The sequence below is a fragment of the Rhinolophus sinicus genome, chromosome 1 (genome assembly GCF_057876585.1).
Source record: "Rhinolophus sinicus isolate RSI-liver-muscle chromosome 1, RSI-T2T, whole genome shotgun sequence".
NCBI lineage: Eukaryota > Metazoa > Chordata > Mammalia > Chiroptera > Rhinolophidae > Rhinolophus > Rhinolophus sinicus.
The window spans coordinates 41,498,893-41,518,662 of record NC_142501.1 but is presented as its reverse complement, the minus strand read 5'-3'; the positions used below and the strand labels follow the sequence as shown (position 1 = coordinate 41,518,662).

At 40.8% G+C, this 19,770-nt stretch overlaps 1 protein-coding gene and 1 pseudogene across 3 annotated transcripts in view; both read right to left on the bottom strand.

The window, feature by feature from the left end:
- FAR2 (fatty acyl-CoA reductase 2) overlaps positions 1–18,119 on the bottom strand; it is a 125,943-nt gene extending 107,824 nt beyond the window's left edge. Inside the window, exon 1 of one of the 3 annotated variants that reach the window (XM_088798643.1) lies at positions 17,846–18,119. The gene's annotated coding sequence lies outside the window, so the exon portion shown is untranslated. The remainder of the gene's footprint in view (positions 1–17,845) is intronic. The other 2 variants (XM_088798641.1, XM_019737199.3) reach the window with 2 other exon arrangements.
- On the bottom strand, positions 4,245–5,675 carry LOC109449639 (elongation factor 1-alpha 1 pseudogene; annotated as a pseudogene).
- Positions 18,120–19,770: the final 1,651 nt, after the last annotated feature.

The following is a 19,770-nucleotide window of genomic DNA, read 5'->3' as shown; positions in this document are numbered from 1 at the left end:
CATAAGGAATAGAGACAGTGGAAATGTAATGGCTGTGTGCAATGTCAGAGGGATAGTGGATGGGGGGAGGGGGGTTCACACAGTGTGAGGGATATAAATGTCTATTACATTGTTTTGTATACCTTAAACTACTACTACTACTACTACTACTACTAATACTAATACTAATAATAATAAAAATATGGGAGTGGAGCGAAGTTCATTTGTTGGTGACATGGGATGTTTGAGCATATGCAGAGTGAGAGGAATTAGAAAAGAACGATAGACTGAAAATAAATGGAACCAAGGTTCTGAAGAATTTCAAAGGGAATAAAATTAGTAGAAAAGATAAAGTGGTCAGCCCTGAACACAGGAAGGTCATTTTAGTCCTCTAAAAAGGATGAAAAGAGGTAAGAGTGGGTGGGAGGTAGATAAATTTGCGGTTGGAACAGAACCTGAGATAGATCTTTGGTTATTTCTCAACAAGGAGTATGAGGCAACATCATATTTTATTAAAGAGCTGCAATTAAAGGAAGGTACTCAGGGAAACATGTAAATATTTGTAACCACTGCTCTAGATAGGAAGAAAAATAGACCAGAAACCAGCAAAGAGACTGAAAATAGCAGAGTGTCCTGCTAAGGTTAAAGATAGATTTGTACGACCCCTATTTCATACAAATACTTACCTGGTGTTCTCCAGCAAGACCTGACTGCCTGTGGTTGGAGGAGGGACTATGGATTGTCCGCAAGACCCAAATTTGGGGGTATGAACAGTGGATTTAGGAGAAACAAATGGAAAAGTTAGGGGGTAGAGGATGCTGGCAAAAGTTTAGTTAAAGCAATGGACGTAGGTTGGGTGACGAGGAGGCAAATGACGGGAGGGTTTGCTGAATTGAACAGTAGTTTTGGTGAGAGAAAGAAAATGAGAGATCTGAAAGCAAAGAATGTCACCGTCCAAGTGTAAACTATTAGATTTAGGGATTTCAGATGTTGCAGTCTGGAGCAGTGCTGACGCCAAGGATTGGCCTTGGAAGTAGATTCTAAAAATAGGGCGCTGTAGTGCTTGCATTGAAAGCTGATGAATATGTGAGGTCAAGGCAGAGTGCTGTGTGCTCGTTCAGATGAATGTTGAACTTAAGGATACACTCAGAAGTTGGCAAGGAATGGATACATGTGAGTTACATAGTTGACAAATATCATAGAATGATCTTGAGGTGAAAGGTTACAGAAACAATGACTGACAGAAGTTGCAAAAAAGGAGAGGTTTTCTTTGGGGGAAAAAGCAGAGATCTGTGTTAGCCACATGGAAAGGCAGGACAACACCTGGCCCATCTCACAGGTCTTTCTGAGGCTTGTATAAAACAATGTCTACAAATGTCCTCCAAGGAGTGTAAAATATAATTTAAATGGAAAGTATTATTATCATTACTTGTGTACAAAATTATATACATACATAGATGTTAGAGCCTATACACACACGGAATTATTAGTCTCGTATGCTATTAATACTACTTACTATTAACATTACCAACTCTTGTAATAGCTTACACTTTTTGTTAACAGTCCTTAAAGCATTTCATGTGCACATTTCAGTATTTTCTCACAACAGTCATGGGAGGTAAATAGTGTAGATGCTATTATCCACAGATGTGGAAACTGAAGAACAGACAGCTAGTGATTTGGCCAAGGCCCATCCCAGTGACAGAGCCAAGACTTAACTTTTCATAAAAGAATTTGAAGTCTCCTAACTTCTCCAGGTAATGAAAAAGAGGCTTTTCAGCAGGAGTTCATTTACTTCCTGCTTTTCCTACATAACAACATCTAGGACACATGTACTGTACACCTCGTAACTCCCTGTTCTATGTTTTCCTTTTGTTTTTCCCTTAACCTCCGCTTATTAGAATATTAGAACTTGAGGAGCTCAGTGGTACTGAATTTGCAAGGAGACTATCTTCAACAGCCAATTTCCATTCATAGGCTTCAAGTATTTACCTATTGGTACAATTATTTTTCACACTGTCTCTTGGTAGTAAAAACAAACCCACGATTCTGTTCCTGTCACATTGCCCATTAAACATGAATATAGAATCATTTTCTTGTTGTTGATTTTCTGAAAAATATGACGCTACTTAATCCAAACGTGTCTACTATATCCAAACAATGGGAGTGTGTCAATATCAAAAGCATCTTCAAACTAAGTTGTTTGGTTGGAAAACTTCTCTTAACTGAAGTGATGCTTCAATAACGATTATATCTTTATTTTGATGCTTGCCTGATGACCGTATTTTGAAATTTATGGGCCTTGGTTTTCTTATCTGTAAAATGTATAATCCTCAGGATTGGTGTGATATATATTTTTAAAGTGTCTGCATAGGACCTTGCACGTGTTAAACACTCAGTAAATAGTAAGGGTGATTTTAATCAGCCATGATTTAGTACCCTGCATATCACTATTAGAGTATTTCCTTCCTTTGTGCGAATTGTGTCACTGCGTTGCCACCAACAAAAGAAAATCAACCGTTGCAAACTGGAGTCTGAAATGATAGTCTAACTGAGGGAGCTGTTCCCCAACTAGTTACTTAAAAAGTGAAGCAGACAGGGAAGGCTCTCTTTAAACAAGACACAAAAATCTCAATACAAAGAGACAACGTTTGGCTGATTCACCAACAGTAGTAGTAAGAACTTTGGTTCTTCAAAACACACCAAAAAGAATGTACACCCAACTATTCAGCCCAACAAAGTGAGTCACGGTTAACATATGGGTGTCACTAGGCAACACCCAGTAAACAGTTTTGCAAGGAACTGCAACTAGTCCTGTTTTTACTCAGGAAAGTCACGTTTTTAGTTTTCCCTTCTTTTTGCTGCTTCTCTAACATCTCTCTCCATCTTGGTTCATGCACAACTGGATCCTTATACAAACACACTAATTTGTGACAGAAGTTCTGCAGTCAGAGCATGGTTCCTCAATATCGTGTGTCTCTGTCCCACTCCCCAGCTCTTGGCTTAGGGCTGGCTGGGGCTCCTTTCACTCTCCTCTGTTCTCCCCTTTTCTGGGCCTACACCCAGGACCACTCTTAGATGTCCCCTGCTCCTTTCACCCTCTCTGAAGTTCAGACCAGCCAGCCTGGTGTGTGGAATGCCGAGAGGTCTCATAGTAGATGGCCAGTACCAACGTTACACTCTGAGGAAGGTGAAAATTAGGCCCCCTGATGCCAAGAACTGGTCTGGAGAGGGAGGGTGAGGGTTTGAGGAGAAAAGACATGATAGAAGCAGCTAGCTTCATTCCAGAAACTTTGATGTTAAATTTCCCTGAGTAAAATCCGCTGCCTATCTCAATGAAAGTACTGGAAATAAGCAAAATGACAATGGGAGCCAGCACTGGAAGTACAGCACAACTGTACCCTTACCAAATAATTGCCTCTTCACCTCATGCCTGCCTGAATGTGAGGGTGGGAAGGAGCTCTAAATGGATATACTGTGCAATGCCTAATTGTTCTTTGCAAATTAAACTAGGTGCAATAGATTATGAACAGTCAAAATAGCCTTAATAATAAGGGAAACCTTATTTTATGTCAAGCACTGTTCTTAGAATGTGACACATATGAACTCATTTACTTCTCAGTACAACCCCTTAAAAAGTGTCTGGTTGGTCAGTTAGCTCAGTTGGTGAGAGTGCGTTGCTATTAACACCAAGGTTGCCGCCCTCACTGAAAAAAAAAAAAAAAGGAAGGGAAAAGAAAAAGTGTCTGTTACTAGGTTGAACCATGTAAAATTGCCAACTCAACCATTTTGACCTACAAATGGTAACTGTGCATGGTTCAGTCTGCATTCTGTCTGAATTTTACAGAAGAAACTTAACTAGATGCACAGCCCTTAAGTAATTTGCTGGAAAGTGTCAAGCCTGTGCCCAGGCAATGAGTCTCCCATTTCTATGGTCGTTATTAACTACTGAAATATACCTCCTGTCTACCACATTGAATTAAAATGACAGAAATGGTTTCTTCCAATTTAAAAATTCTGTCCACGAACCTGTGCTCCATCATTCCCAGTCTCCACACACACCAATCTCTTCTTGACTTGCCTACATCTTTTAAAATGATACCACTGCTCACCCAGTCACTCAGCTGGAAATCTCAAAATCAAATTTGATTTCTCTTTTTATTTCTCTACTACCAGAATCCAAATAGTATTTATTAAGTCTATCTCAGCAGGAGCTGCAGAATCATAGGACATGAGAGCTGGAAGGAACTTGAGAGATAATCTAGTCATTTTTCCTTTTTTATTTTATCGTTAAACTTTGTTTTAATGGGTCTCAAAATTCTGTGACAGATTTCTGGTCAAGTTGTTTCCATTAAAAAGTACTGATTTTAAAAACTAACTTAATAATTGCTCCACAAAAAAAGCCCAAAGAGTCCATTCTCTTTTCCTTCTGAAAGTTTCTTGATGCATTGTAATCATGAACAGACTTTTACTATTAAATATAAATGGCCAATTGACACAAACAGTTCAGAGACTATTTTTCCACCATTGCTTAAGACAGGGCATGGCAGGCATGGGGGTAATATTCTTTTAGCCTTCGGAGCTTTGTGCACAGACTTGGTGACTTGGCCAGCTCAGCTGTCTTCCTGTTCACTGCTTTGATGTCTGTCTCATGTCATGAACAGCAAAATGGCCCAGAGGAGGATTGTCAGAGAAGCTCTCAACATACATGGGCTTACCAGGAACCATATCAATGATGGCAGCATCACTACATTTCAAAATCTTTGGGTCATCTTCCAGCTTTTTCCCAGAGTGAAGATCAATCTTCTCCTTCAGCTTAGTAAATTTGTAAGCAATGTAAGTTGTGTGACATCCAGCACAGGAGCATTTCCGGCACTGATTTGGCCTGGATAGTTCAGGATAATCATCTGAGCAGTGAAGCCAGCTACATCCATTGGTGGGTCATTTTCGCTGTCAGCGGCCACATTGCCCTAACGGACATGTTTGACAGACATGTTCTTGACATTGAAGCCCACATTGTCCCCAGGAAAAGTTTTACTCACAGCTTCATAGTGCATCTCAACAGACTTTACTTCAGTTGTCACATTGACTGGAGCAAAAATGACCACCATGCTGGGTTTAATAACACTAGTCTCCACTCGGCCCACAGTCAGAGTACTAATACCACCAATTTTGTAGACATCCTGGAGGCGCAGATGCAAGGGCTTGTCAGTTGGATGACTTGGTGGCAGGATGCAATCCAGAGCTTCAAACAGTGTGGTTGCACTGGCATTGCCATCTTTATGGGTGACTTTCCATCCCTTGAACCAAGGCACGTCAGCACTTGACTCTAGCATGCTGTCACCATTCCAACCAAAATTGGCACAAATGCAACTGTGGCAGAGTTGTAGCCAGTTTCCTTAATGTAGGGTCTGACTTCCCTTAACAATTTCTTCATCTCTCTTCTGCCTTCAGGGTGGGTCAGTGGAATCCACTTTGTTGACACCAACAATAACGTATTTTACATCCAGTGTGTAAGCCAGGGCATGCTCATGGGTCTGCCCATTCTTGGGGATACCTGCTCCAAATTCACCAACACCAGAAGCACCATACAGAGCAGTACAGTCAGCCTGAGATATGCCTGTAATCATGTTTTTGATAAGGTCTCTGTGTCCTGGGGCATCAGTGATGGTCACAAAATACTTGCTAGTCTCAAATTTCCAACAAGCAGGTCAAATAAGTACTTTGATCTCAACATTGATGGTTCTCGAGTTTTCATAGTCACAACGGACTCCAGAAGCCATTACAGTGCGATGTGTCTTAAATAACTTTGTGCTTAAATTCATGAGTTCCAACTGAGGTGTCCAGGCCGCTCATATGTAGAATTATAATAAATCGTGCTGAGTCAATTGGATATCCAAATGGAAAAATGCATTTTTATTTCTCACAACATATAAAAAAATTAATTCCAGATGGACAGATCTTAGTATGAAAAACAAAACAATTAACAATTTAGAAGAGAACATCATCTTGATCTGTGAATAGGCAAAAAGCACTCACCACAGAAGAATAATACTAATAAATCAGACTCGATTATATTCATCAAAAGAAAACCATTAAGAGAGTAAAAAGCAAAGCCACAGCTTGGGAGAAGATATGCACAATACATGTATCCACCAAAGAAATCATATCATATGAAGTATATGCACAAATCATAAAAAAGACAATAGACAAATGGACAAAGGCTTGGGAACTTCTCAAGAGAAGCTATACAAATGACCAAATATACAAAATGTGAAAAGGTGCTCAATATTGTCAGTCGCCAAAGAAATGCAAACAAAATCACTATGTCGTACAACTGCTCTCCCACCAAAGGGGCAAAAATAAGGACCGGAAGCAAGAAGTGCTGATAAGGATATGGGACAAGGGGATCTCTTGATGACTGCTCCTGGGAGTATAATTTGTACAACCACTTTGGAAACTCTTTGGCGGATTTCATTAATGCTCTCTCTATAAAGCGATTCCATGCCTAGGTATTACACAACAGAAATGTATACATATGTTCAACAAAAACACATTCATAAGGGTGTTCTTGATAGCACTATCCTTACGAACCCCATAGTGGAAACTATACATGTTCATCAACAATTGATTGAATGCTGTATTAAATCAATTGGAATGAATTTAAATCAAAAGGAATTAAATGCTGCATATTCACAGTATGGAGTACCATACAGCAACGAGAATAAATAATCTACCACTTCACATAATTTGGATCAATCTCACAAACATAATGTTGAGTAAAGAAGCCAGGTACAAAAGAATGCATATTATATGATTTCCTTTATATAAACTCCCCAAAACTGGCAAAGCGAATCTATGTTTGAATCTAGCTAATCTATGACTTAGAAGTCACGATAGTGGTTACTTACGGGGGCAATAGGTAGTGACTGGATGGGAGCATGAGGGGACTGGACTTATGGAGTACCCATAACGTTTATTTATTTATTTATTTATTTATTTATTTATTTATTTAATCTAGAAGCTGGAATTTGAGAGATGCTTGAATGTATTTAACTTATTACATTCATGATACATTCACTTTTCAACATGTAAATTATACCTCATAAAAGTCATAAAAGTCACGTGGAGAAGAAACACTTGGTGAAGGCAATAGTCATTACTTATGTTCATTATTAATTCATACCTAAAATGTATATAACATTTGTTATGTTTTTTTCAGTTCTGTGTGTTTTTGTTTGTTTCATTCTTTTTTGTTGTTGTTGTTTTTTGTTTGTTTATTTGAGTAACACGAAAGTCCTTTGCAGACATAGTTTCATCACCAAATTGAATTGTGGTATGGAGGAGTCAAGCATTAGGTCAAGTATTAGTTTCCTGGGTGTTAGGGATTGAATTGTGCCACCTCCCTCCTCCCAACTCATATTGAAGTCCTAAAGCACAGTATCTTAGAATGTGGCCTTATTTGGAAATAAGTTGTTGTAGATGTAACTAGTTAAGATGAGGTCATGCTGGAGTTGGGTGCCCTTAATTCAATGTGACTAGTGTCCTTATAAAAAAGGGAATTTGGACACAGACATAGACATGTAGATTTAAAGACACAGGGAGAAGATGACCATCTACAAGCCAAGAAGAGAGGCCTGGAACAGCTCCTTCCCTCACAGCCTTCAGAAGGAACCAATCCTGCTGACATCTTGATTTGGGATTTCTAGTCTCCAGATTAGTAAAACAATAAAGTTCTGTTATTTAAACCACTCAGTTTGTGGTGGTTTTTTACAGCAGTCCAAGCAAACTAATACATTGGGAAAACCAAAAGGCTAACTAATTGCTTATGGGTACCCAGCCAGATAGCAGGTGATGTTAAAGGCTCTTATACACCAGTGACCCCACCTCCACCCCCAACTAGCATTCACTAAGCTGCCCCTGTTTTGGAACACTGTAGTGCTCCAAGTCACGTGACATCCTGAAGATGGAACATGAAAACAGCCCAAACAGTTCTATGATCTCTGTGAAGAACCTTTAGAAGGGATCTTTCCTGCCCTGGCAGTGGCCTGGGCCTGGAGTGTTTCAAAGAGGTAAAATGGTCCACTTGATTGTTCCCAAAGGTTCTGATCTTGTTTCCACCATGACCTCTCTGAGAATCTGCTGAAAGCAATAAATCCTCTCAACAGACAAATGCCCATACTCATCCAGATTTAAGAGTATAGGTAAGGTCTTTGAAGGCAGAGGATTGTTTTTTTGATTTCTCTTCTAGAAATAAAGATGAATGGCTAAAGACAACAGGGTTTCCACTTGTCATCTCAGAAGTCAGCAATTAACTACTGACCCTACGGCAAGACTCAAAGGTATCCTGAACACTTTGTAACTTTCCCACATTGGTTATTTTTGCTCTTCCCCTATCTCTTTTTCCAGTGATTAGCAGTTAATTACTTAAAACACAAAGAGATTGCAAGTCTATCTTTAGGGCCAGAAAAGAAAGGGGAAACCTAAGGATGGAACTCACTCCATAGCCAGGTTTGGGGAAAGAGTGAGTAACTGAGAGGATGGGAGCACAGGCTAATTAATCCTCAAGATTAGTGATGAATAAAGGAAAACATTGTTTCCCTGTGAAGAATGTTCATTCCCTTCCCTGCTGACATTTTAATATTTATTTTAATTCCATTTCCCATCATACCTTTATTAGTGTTAACTGCTCAGGGCTTTGGGAAGCCAAATCATTGACTGGGGTTGGTTAGGAAGGGGAAGAAGGGGACATAAAAACTTAGGAGTATTTTAGATTTTTACACTAAGCATCTTAAAAAAAAATTCACAAACTTCTAAGTTGTGACTGGTTAAACATTGCTCAAAGATTAGGGGGCACTAAAGCTTAAGGGCAGGTACTATATAACTTGTTCACCATTATATTTGTGGAGCTAACCACCCTGTCTGGCAAATGACAGACACTCAATAAATCATATGACTGAATGAATGAAAAAAGAATGAACAAATGGAATGGTCATGGGCTTTGCAGTAATAAGATCTGGATACTAGTCTACACTCATCTATTAAATAGATGTGTGATCAGTTACTTTATACCTTTGGGAGTGGCTTTTCTTTTCTATAAATGAGGAAACTAGATCAAATATAGATAAGGTACTCAGTCGTTCTACAATTTAGAATATGAATATACCTGATTAAGGCAAAGCTATTTGCAGTCACCACTATGTATAGTAGATAAGATGGTGTGATATGTGCTGACATATAGTACATCTAGGGGTTCAGGGAAGTCTAATTTGAGCAAGTTTCACTGTGTCCTAAAAGAAACTGAGACCTAATTTACCTAAAGGGCAATTCTGCGATCAGCATGCACTCCACAGCAATTGCATAACCACTGCTTCAGGAAGAACTAGACCAAAATAATAGGAGGAAAAGAAGGAAGAAGCAATTCTAGGAAGGAGAGAGTTTTGACAAGTACAACATGCTGAGAAAGAAGGAGACTGCTCATGTGGATGAAAGAAATTAACTCTTTCAAACCATCAAAGATTCCTGCACCCTTGAGAACAGTTTTGCAAGTGGCTTTTCACGCTCTCAAAGCCTTTTGGTAAGAGAACAAATGTCTGGCTTTTAGGTTATGTACTCATCATGGAGGTCTTATATAAACAAAGCACAATAGAAATGAGATTCAATTCAGAATGAGACAACAGTTACTGTGTAATAGAAACAAACAAAAAAACAGACTGATGTGAAGTTGATTTCATTAGCATTTATCAGGGTAACTCATTTACATTTATATTTCATGTGGAATTAAGTGGACAATTTCTCTTGTTTTAGGCAAATGGCTCTATTTTTATTAAATGAATACTGTCTATCTTTAAGATGCTTTTATCACTAGATAAAACTATGCTGCTACTACCCACATATCTTTTAGTATTAGATATCCTTTCTTGAAAGTAATGAGCAAAAACCTTCAATACATGCACACACATTGAATAGTTACACACAGTTGGGAAGATTCCTCCGGTTTCTTGACACTATTGTACATTGGCATAGCTAACTCTGCCAGTGAAGTACTTAAAGTGGTTTCAAATATGCTGGGACCAGACACGTAGTTTAATGGTTTTCCTAATTTCCAACTTTTTTTTCCTTAAGAATACCTGGGTTTTGTGCTGACTTTTGTGGAATGTGTCCTCTCACTGACCTATGATAAATAAAGCACTATTTTTTCTAAAACGTGGAGCATTTTCACAATGACTTTTTCTCATTGCTTGGCTCAGGAAATATTATTCTTGCCTCCTGTGATTATCCTGTTATTCACCAGCAAACGTTACTGACACAACAACTCCTCAGCTGAGGTGGAAGGACAAATAAGTAGATAGGAGAGGCCATATTTTTGCCTCCTGTACACAGATTAACAGGCTTTGCCTCCTGTACACAGATTCACAGGCGTTGCTTTCTTTTCCTCCCCTTAAGTGTGTGTCTCAATATTTTGGGGCCATCTCTGGAGGAACCTGGGAAGTTAAAATGCCTTAAAAACAGGACAATAGTATATCCAAAAGCCGTAAGGCACACATACTGTCAACTGCAGTTTGAAAATGTTTTTGCTGGACTGTAAAGATTAGGGATAAAAAATTAAGACTTTTTAAAATAAACCATGCATAAAACAATAAACAAATGCTAGTCATAGTGTCTGGTAATTATAGTCATTTTGTCATTGTCGCTTAATCACATTGTTGCCTACACAATGGTATTTGCTTTGATACAGGTACTGCTACTGCATAAAATGGAAAAATGCTTATTGAGTGATCTCACCTGAAACCCATTCTTTTTTTAAAGGTTGTTCTCTTATTTAGGCATGGAAACCTCCTGATGAATGCGGCTGGCAAGGAACCCCATATTTCATACTGTTTGATTCCCCCAGAATACCCCGATCTGGAAAGATTTCGTGATAGCAGTGACAGACCTAAGCACCAAGCATCTTCTGGTTTAAAGTCCCATGGACCAGTTGTGCTCCCATTTTGTATACCTGAGCTATGCTGGTTATATATGAAGCACCTGGGGATTTTCATACGAAAAATCCTGATTCAAGAGGTGTGGGGTGGGGACAAGGAAATGTGTATTTCTGTCACCCCCAAATTAAGATTGTCACCCTTAAACCATCACTCTCCACAAAAAGCGTGCATTAATAAAAAGTAGATTTGCCTCATTATTGAAATAAAAATTGGAGGTGATTACTCATGCTCAGAGGTGGCAGATTTCTAATTTATTAGAGTAAATGAACTGCTCTACCTCCTGGGGCTCTGGTTATATTTACCTGGGTGCCCATCTTCCATATGTGAGTTCAAATGTTTGAATAGCTCTCAAAAGCTATTACCTTCAAGACTCACTTCCGCTCCTCACATCAACATGCAACATTAGCTACACTAGCCATTGACAAGAAATAGCATTGTCATGACGCCAGTGCCAATAACGGTGAGGAGCTTCTAGGAAGTCAGTTTACCTATCTGTAGGTCTTCCACTGCTATAGACTATTTGAGTGCCCGCTCCTGCCCAATTCAGATGTTGAAATCTAGTGCTCAATGTGATGGTGTTTGGAAGTAGGGCCTCTGGGAGGTAATTAGGTCATGAGGGTGGAAACCGCCAGAATGGGATTGGTGCCCTTATAGAGGTGACTGCAAAGAACTCCCTTGCCCCTTCCAACCTGTGAGGTTACAATGAAAAGACATCCATGAATCAGGCTTTCTCAACCTTTAAAACTGCTAGAAATAAATTCCTGTCATTTATAAGCCACCTAATCTATGGTACTTGGTTATAGCAGCCTGAACTAACTAAGGCTACCCCCTAATATGTAAAACATGAAAAAAAAATCTATTAAAATTATCTATAGCTGGTGAGTTTACCAGTCTAGAATAGGGGTCAGCAAAACATCTGCTGTAAAGGGCCAGATAGTTGATATATTAGGCTTTGCTCGTCATTGGATGAGGCACTAAAGCTACTCATTGGATGAGGCACTAAAGCAGCCATAGATAATATGATGAGATGTATGTATGACATTGGCTGATTTCCAAATAATCTTTATTTATGGACACTGAAATTTACATTTCATATAATTTTCATGTGCCACAGAACATTGTTTTTCTTTTTCTTCCCCCCTGCAACCATTAAAACATATAACAATCACTCTTAGTTCAAAGGATATATAAAAACAGGTTGGGGCCAGATTGGCCCTGAGGCCACAGTTGGCTGATCCCTGGGCTGTAAAGCGCCAGCCACAGCCAAGTCCACAGATGTGTGAGCTTGTTTCTTATGTTCTGCTCGGTTGCATTGCTCTTTGGTCACAGATTGCATTCCTGTCTCCACCCCACCACCCTGCAAATGTATTGGGAACCAGGAAAGAGATTTATTGTAATAGCACTGCTCCTATACACGCCCTAGGTATTCACATGGTTTTACTCTGCAGGAGATATATTACAAACATCAAATAAAGCCCAGACCTATCATGGAACACAAGACGGTCTGTGAAGTCTTCCCCACTGTTTATGCTTCAGGTTACTCGTGTGTAAATCTAGACTTGACGAGATGTACCTCACAGAGATCCTGCGTAACCTTGCCAGAAAAGTAGCAATTAAAAAAAAGAAATGTTTTTAATCAGACTGCAGCTCTTGCTTGTGAATATCTCTTTATCTCTTATCCATAGAGCAGAATTACTTCCACCATCAGCCTAAAGCCTATTAACAGAGTTGATTCCGGTCTCCTGCTTTCTTCCAAGTAGCATAAAAAGACACGAGAGGAGATGATGGTTAATAGAGAGCGGTAGATGTTAAAAGGTTTAATCTATTAATATAGGGCAGCATTTCCCAAAGTGTGTTATGCTGAATGCTGACTCTGTTAGCTGTTCTGCCAAAAAAGCATTTCAAGGTCAAAAAAGTTTAGGAAATACAGCATAAAATGTCTCTTCTTTCTTGATGATTCTTAATGTGCATTAGTATATTAAATGCTCTGAGGATTCCTGCAATAAAACTGCTTAACTAGATTAAATCAAGTGTTTCCCAAGCTTCTATGATAAGGAAACCCTTTTTTTTTTTGTCCTTCTCTTAACTATTATTAATATCCCAAGGAACTAATGATCCACATACTACATTTTGGGAAACACTGATATAGTCGAGGGGGAAGAATGGAAAGGTTTTGTGCAGGGGAGGGAGTTATGTTTTAGAACCATCATTTTGGTGAGGATCAGGCCTTTCTTTCCTAGTTTTTGGCATTTTAGGAAATTAGAGCCCATATTCTATCCATTTGCTCCAGCGAGAAAAACAGGAGCCATATTTGTGGTGATGGTAATCTTTAAAAATTATAAAATGCATGCATGGTTTAAAAATAGTTCCAACAGTTCAAATGACAGTATGAAAAGCAAAAGCCTCCTTCCTCCTCTCTCTCAGCTCTACCCAACAGCCTATCAACTTTCCAAAGGTACTAAGTAGGGTTAGCAGTATTCATTCGTTTTTCAGTTCTTATGGCAATTCTAAATCATATGCATGGAAGCCTTTTATTTGGGATTATAAACATTCAGCAGTATCTATTGAAGGAATTTATTCTCATACTTCTTTCCACCTCATCCACCTCTCACATCCACTTGATCACCAAGTTCTATCAATTCTCCTTTCAAAATGTATCTCTTCTATCCTCTTCTCTACATCTTCCACATCAGTAGTCACCGGCACTCTTTCCTAACTGGTTTCCTACATTTGGTCCTTTATCCTTCTAGTCCATTTTCTCATTGGAGTCAGAAAGATCTCCTTAAAATATATATCAGATAGTCTCTGGCTTCAAAGTCTTCAATGGCTTTCCACTAAAATAACATTCAAGATGTTTATCAAGGACTGTGAAGTGTTGCACAACCAGGTTCCTACCCACCTCCTCACACTCGTATCCAACCTCTCAGCAAATCCCTCACCAAACTCCAGGCACATGTGCCTTCTTTCTGTCCCTTGAGCCTCTCCAGGCTTTCTATCTCCTTACAGCCTGCCCATTTGCTATTTCCTTTGCCCGACTACTTTTTGCACGGTACTTTTTTTGCCAAGTTGACCCCTCTGCCTCTTTCAAAATCAATTTAAATCTTTCTTTGTCACAGAGACCTTCCTAGAGCACCAAGTCGGAGCCAGTCCTGTTTTTTTCCTTCACACCACCCTGTTCTTCTCCATACTACTTTCAACAACTTGTGTTATGTTTTGTCTTTTTTTTTTTTAACATCTGTAAGTTCCAAAAGAATAGGGAGCACATCTGCTTTATTCAAAACTCAATGCTGTAAAATTGGCACTGTGTCTGGCCACAAAATGGGCTTAATAATTATTTTTCACATGAATGAAGCTAGCCAGAGGAAAGTTTTCTTAGTTTCATTTCCTGCCTTTTCTTTATATAAAACTTTAGCCCCAGAAAATCCAGATTTTTATTTTTGTCACACTGATCACCCAGAAAACTCATTCATTCATCTCTATCAGGAGTAGAACTTTAAGGGCTAGCTCATGGAACTCTCCTCTAAAGCTTCAGTAACCGTTTCGGTTTATTTTATTCTCTTCTTGGGAACTCATTGCACTTAGTTTCTGTACCAGTCATTTTGTGCTGAATCTTATATTACCTTGCAACAACTTATCTGCTATTGTTAACTAACGCCTTATCTTTATGTGTGCCGTCTTGCCAATGATGTCATGAGTTTATCAAGTGCAGGACCGGTACATCGTTTCCTGAAGTCTACAGCATGACTCTGAACAGGGTAGTTGCATGAAAGAAGGAATATCCATCTATCGCCTTTAGCCCCCATTTGATAAGACCTTAATGTGGGAGTTTGATCCATTTTCTTACGCTCTATTTTCTTCCTCAGCCCTGCTCAGCGTGTTGCCATCGTGCTAGGAATGAAAGCTGGTATAAAGATGAGTTCCGAGGTCAGAGAGAAGTAATTAAGGGAGGAGTGTGGGGACAGAGGACTTGCCCGACGTTTCTCAGTTCCTCCCTCAGTGTCACAGAACTTGAAGACAACTCGGTCAGGGACTACTAGGTGTGCTTTATATTGCTAGAATACATAAAAGAATAACTTGTTCAAGATTTCGAAAATATGGGTTTTTTAAAACATAAATGAAGCAAACAGGATTGCCTCCTCAAAATTTTTCAATTATTGACTCTGTTTGTCATTGTTCAAAGTTTGAATCTATTAGATTGAAATATCAACTTAATTCAGGAAGTATCTTTGGGTTCCAAGTTATTTTGTACTTTGAGTTGTCACTTTCAATGTTGTCCACATAATAATTTTTTAATGAATATTAAAAATATTGGATACCTTAGCTACTTTTTATCCCTATAACAGCTAAGGGTTATAAAGGACTTGCAACCCTTTTATTGTACTGAAACAACTTTCCTCAATCTACTTCTGGAAAATGGAGTAGAAAAGTCCAGCCTGTAGCAATACCATCTTTTTTAGCATAGAACTGTTCAGGGTAAGCAGACATTTTCACAATTACTACCTCTTTTTACCTACCTCAATTACTATATCACTGCAACCTTTTAAGATAAACAGAGTGGAGGTTATTGTCTGTTGTCTTTATTTTATCAATGAGGAAAGTGAACATAGAGGGCTTAATGACATAAGTACGCAGTAGCTAACCTCCAGGTGAATTCACCTGAAATGCAGAATGACTATGAGACAACACTGTTATTCAATAAGTTCTAAACAGGGTCAGAACTGGCTATAGAATTTGCAGGGTCTAGTGTACAATGAAAATCGGGAGCTCCTTGTTGGAAAGTTATTAAAACAGCTGAAAGTGACAGCAGAACATTAAAGTGAACATGGGGCCCTTCTAAGTATAGAGCCCTGAGTGACTGCACAGTTTGTGCTTCCATGAAGCTGGGCCTGCCTGGGACCTCTGGATGGCTAACATTTGAGTGGTTGGATATCAAAGAGACTGTGAACTCCTGAAATTGTAGGCAGAATTCTGGGTTAATGTGTGTTTGTTTCTCGTATTTCATAGCTTTTTGTCAGATTCTTAAAGTGGTCTGTTAACACAATAATGTGAGAAGAATGGCTCTTCAAGAGTAGTAAGTATTCTCACAGAACCCACAATGTCAGACTAGATTGGCAGGGACCAGCTGTTCATGTCCACTGTGCCTGATCCTTCAGGAGACTGTGTTGTGAATGAATAGAAAAACAAAGGCTTAAGGCTGCGCAGATGTTGCCAGAAAGAAATACACTCAAGAATACATCTTCAGAAGATAGGAAAGCAAACATTGAGTTGTTCAAGATGACCGCATTCTTTATAAACCCCAAAGTAATACACCAAAATGGTCTATTTTATTTTCACCCCCTTAAAGGGAGGTTCTCCCACTTCTGTAATTAGATGTCCGCATTCCCTCTTTTGCGTAAAGGAGAAAATGTCTCACCGTAAGATTTACCAACTCATGGTAATTTATATCTATTTTATAGATAATTATAACTCAATGTTAGAAGTAAGTTAGGAATTTAATAAAGTAGGCACAGAAGATGGCCTCAGAAAAAGGAAGAGTACCCCAAAGACCAGCATCTTGAGAAATACTACAGATGAAATGTTGCAACCCTTGAGACAGGCTTGTAAAGGCCTCTGGTTATCTAGAAGTGTCACACACAAATATCCCTAAATGTGGATTTTGCTGAAAAGCCTGCTCCTGAAGTTTGAAAGTTTGTGTTAAAATTGTATTTAGTCCCCTTTTAGACTAAATATGCTCCTCAGCCAAATCTCCAGCTCACAGAAATGGGGATATAGAAAGAAACCAGAGTAATTCTCAAATTTCCATCTGCACAGTGTCAAACTTCAATTGATGCAGGCTCTCACAAATAGAAAAGCACAATTCACTTTTTTACCGGTCAATCTGCTGTGCCCACTCTGTTCTTGCTCCTGGCACCATGGGGCACTATATGATTCAACCTGCTGCCAAAGCTCTTGCGGATCCAGCGAGAACCTTGGTTGCTCACAGCAGGTAACTCATCCACGTTAGAATAAGTGTTCATAATTCTACCCATCCGGAAAGGTGAAAGAGTAGGAGGCTGGCAGTTGGGACTCCTTACGGTTTCTAGGATTCTGTTCGTCATTAATTCTTTTAATGGAATGGAATTGACCTGCGGGGATTCTAACTCGCCTTCCCGCAAGCCATCTATTCCAATTGGAGTCTTCTGGTACTTGCTCCCCTACTCTCACTATGCCCAGTCCACAGGAAGTGATAGAAAACTTTCAACGGGAACAGACCCCGCCCTACCGTCCCTGGCCATTAGCCTGGGGCTGGGTACTGGCCAGGTCCCATTGCAAGGGTCCAGACGCGCTCATCCCAGGCTGGGGCTAGCGCCATGCGAGGCCGCGATTCCGGGGTCGGGAAGCGGGAAGCGGGAAGCGGGAAGCGGGAAGCGCAGGGAGGGCAACCGAGCAAGGCACCGCGCCACACGTGGCCCCGGAGTTCACGCGCTCTCTCTAGGAATAGCCCCAGGGGACAAGGAGTCCTGGCCCAGACCGGGGCGGGCACCTCTCTCCCTGGGTCCCCCACTGCCCTGGCGCTGTTCCCGAGGTTAACCCTTGCGGGCCGGGCCCACACGCAGCGGTTCCCGCCTCTGCGCGCGCCACCTTGGCGGGCTCTGCCGGCGCCCAACTCGCCCAAACCGCCGGCTGACCGCGGGATGCGGCGGGGGCACCTCCAACCTGCAGATCCCCGTAAAACGCTTCTCTGTTCCCGCCCGGCCTCACGCCCACCCTGCCTCGCGCCCAGAGGGGACCCGCCCCTCCCGCCACCCCTGCCAAGCCCTCCCTCCCCGGCCACCCCAGCCCGCACTCTGCCTTCCGAGGCGTGGGCTCTGTGAGCGCCTGGGCTGCGGACCCTGGAATACCTGCTTCTCCGGCTCGGGTGGGGTTCAACTAGTGCTGCTCTAAATCCCGGTCCTTCCCCGAGGCTACGGGAAGTACTCCAGCCACTAGGAAACTGCTCTCGTCTTTCGGCTCCAGAACGTGACACTCTATATATCCGGCTCCGAGACTGGGTGTGGGGCGGGAGGAAACCACCCTCCCCCCGACCTTCCCCGCTGCCACCGCGGCCTCGGCGTCGGGCGCGGAGCCGGCGGCAGCCTCCACCCGGGGCGGGAGGACGGCGAGGGGCTGGCGGAGACCCTACAGGCCGCGGGGCGACAGCGTCTAGGGCAGGGAGACCGCGCGCGCAGGCCCACCCCAAGTCTCCATTCATTCAGCATCGAGCAGATCCACGCTGTTACTCCTGTTTTATTTTTTCCCCATTCTTTTAATCGGTGGGTGAGGGGAGAGGGAACTTGAAAGACGCCCCTCTCTGGTCTGGAAAAGAACTCCCACGACTGGAAAGAGAAAGAGAGAGGACGGAGGGAGGAAGATAGAGACAGACAGACACACACGCAAAGGGTCAGAGAGTCTGGTCGGAACGCTAGGAGGACACATCTTTCCCCAACCATCCTGGCAGAAAAGGCAGCCAAAACTCCGAGTGTATTCGGCTTGTTGGTTCTGCACACCCCGTGGGAGGGAGGTTCTTATATCTGCTCCAAACTCTGCCGAGTTGCCCCGCAATGACCCCCCAGCGCAGTGCCCTTTTAAAAATCCAGGACGGGCTGGAGGCGCGGTTTAATTATATCCAGGTTTGGAGGTCAAAAATCAGGTACTGTCTGCGTAGGGTGCAGGTAGGAGTGGGCAGGTGAATGGGAGATTGGAAAAGATCAGATGCGGGCTAGCTTTTTGCTTAGCAGCCATTCTCCAGATTGGGAGGGAAAAAAAAAGACGTCTTTTGGGGGGAATTTGGTTTGGTCATTGTTACATTTTAAAAGGAAAACTGGACCTATCATCAGAGAAAACTTGTAGAGGGATGGACAGTCTGATGAGTGGAGCTACCATAGACCTTAGCAAGGATGTGATGAAAACCGGCCAACGCCCAACCTCATTCCTTGGACAAGGTGGAAGGTAAATTCCCAAATAAGTATGCTATGTTAAAAAACTCCAGAAAGAAATATTGCCCTATAAACTGTCTTCATTCCCCTCATTACAACAATCGACATACAGATAAAAACATAAAATTAAAGTCATGAAGGTTAGAATTAATGAAATGAGCTAGTTCTTGCATTAAAAAAAATGACACCCATTTTAAATTCTCTTCTACTGGACTCTCTTCAATTAAATGTATTAAGGAAAGTGTAGCCTAAAGACACTGTGGCTAATTTCCTCTGGTGACTTCCTGAAAGCAACAGCGATTGGAAAAGTTAGGACCAAATAAATATACTCTTTGTTACCCCTCCTCCAACTCAAGAATACATCTGAATGTGTTCTCAAAACATGTATGACAGTACTTGAAAAGATACTGTCAAATGTTAGTGAGAAAGTGTTGAAATCACTCATCACACAGCAGGTAGAAAGAAGGTCAATTGTTACAACTGTTTGTAAAGCAACTTAGCAACATATTTTAAAGACATAAAATATTTAGTCGCTCATTTAAAAAAAAAACACAAAAAACGGTTCTGAACTTTTTGGTAAAGGATTCCCATTTCTTAGAATGTATCCAAAGGAAATCGCCCACAAAACAAGAAATGCCACATGGACAAAGTCACAGGTTTATTACAGCATTATTAATAAAGTAGAAAATAAAACACATACTTTCAGTGGAATGTTAAGAAATAAAATGCAACATTATTATAGATTATAAAATCTTATTAGATTATTACCATTAAAAATGACATTTATGTATGGATTATGTATTAGTTTGCTAGGGCTGCCATATCCAAGTACATAGACTGGGTGGCTTAAA